At 39.0% G+C, this 1420-nt stretch overlaps 1 pseudogene; it reads right to left on the bottom strand.

The window, feature by feature from the left end:
- Positions 1–225: 225 nt before the first annotated feature.
- Positions 226–1107, bottom strand: LOC101154404 (nucleophosmin-like; annotated as a pseudogene).
- Between the last annotated feature and the right edge of the window lie 313 nt (positions 1108–1420).

The following is a 1420-nucleotide window of genomic DNA, read 5'->3' on the forward strand; positions in this document are numbered from 1 at the left end:
GTCCTATCATACCACTCCATACATACTTAAAACCAAGCAAAGGATGGAGTTCCATCTTTAAAAACTAAACAGGCATTTTGGACAACACATCCTTGGCAATGGAATCTGGACAACATTTATCAAACATGGTAGGGAAAATTCTCACTCTGCATTATAAAAAGGACAGCCATATATCAACTGTTACAGAAATAAAATAAGAGGGAAAGCTTTAACAAATTGTTTGAACTATTTTCTTAAAGAGACTTCCTCCACTGCCAGAGATCTTGAACAGCCTCCTCCTCAGTCATCCGGAAGCAATTCTTCACATAAATCATGAACTTGGCTTCCGCTTTGGGAAGGGAACCACTTTTTCTATACTTGCTTGCATTTTTGCTTTAATGTCCTCTACAGCACTTGGTTCTTTTGGTGTTTTAGGAGATTTTTCCTGTTTTTTTTGTAGGATTTTTGTTCTTTGATCTTGGTGTCGATGATGGTTTTGAGTCTTTTCCATTCTGATTTGAATTTTGTGCATTTTTGGCTGGAGTATCTCGTATAGATTTCTTCACTGGCGCTTTTTCTTCAGTTTCCTCATCATCAAAAATCATCACCATCATCTTCATCATCATCAGCTTCATCATCATCTTCATCACTAGCAAGTTTTACTTTTTTCTGTGGAAACTTGCTACCACCTCCAGGGGGAGAAGGCTTTCCAGATATACTTAAGAGTTTCAAATCCTCCTCCTCTTCATCTTCTGACTCTGCATTTTCCTCCCCAGCTACTAAGTGCTGTCCACTAATATGCACTGGCCCTGAACCCCACTTCAACCGTAAGAGCACTGGTGGTGTTATTTCAAAGCCCCCAAGGGAAACCATTGGATGTACAGGCATTGTCAAAGTTGTCAGCGTTACTTTAACTGGAATCCCTTCGTAATTCATTGCCTCTGCTTCAACAACGTGCAATTCATCCTTTGCACCAGCCCCTAAACTCACCGTTCTTAAAGATAACTGGTGCTCATTTTCATCATTATCCACCTTAAAGTGATCATCTTTGTTGGCCTTTAGTTCACTACTGAAAAGATAATTCTAGGGCCTCAGGGGGGACATGTCCATGTCCATCGAATCTTCCATCGCGTGGCGGCACGCACTTAGGTAGGGGAGAAGGCAGATGGAGATAAACGACCACTGCTCAGGAGAACAGTCGCTCAGGACAGAATCACATCAGGGACATTGAGTTTTTAATATCGCATATTTTAATCTTATATAAGCTTATAAAAATTGATTTTTAAATTGTTTCTTTCCAAGGGTCTGAATTAGTTCTAAGAAATGTGTGAACAGTTTTGTCCTTTTTCATCAAAGCAGAAGAATTTCAGTTGTTTAAATACATGCTTTCAGCTCTAATTACTCATTAGAGAAAATAAGTTAAAAATGTGTGGTTTTAATA

This window comes from Gorilla gorilla, chromosome 14, assembly GCF_029281585.2.
Source record: "Gorilla gorilla gorilla isolate KB3781 chromosome 14, NHGRI_mGorGor1-v2.1_pri, whole genome shotgun sequence".
In the NCBI taxonomy this organism is placed as follows: Eukaryota; Metazoa; Chordata; class Mammalia; order Primates; family Hominidae; genus Gorilla; species Gorilla gorilla.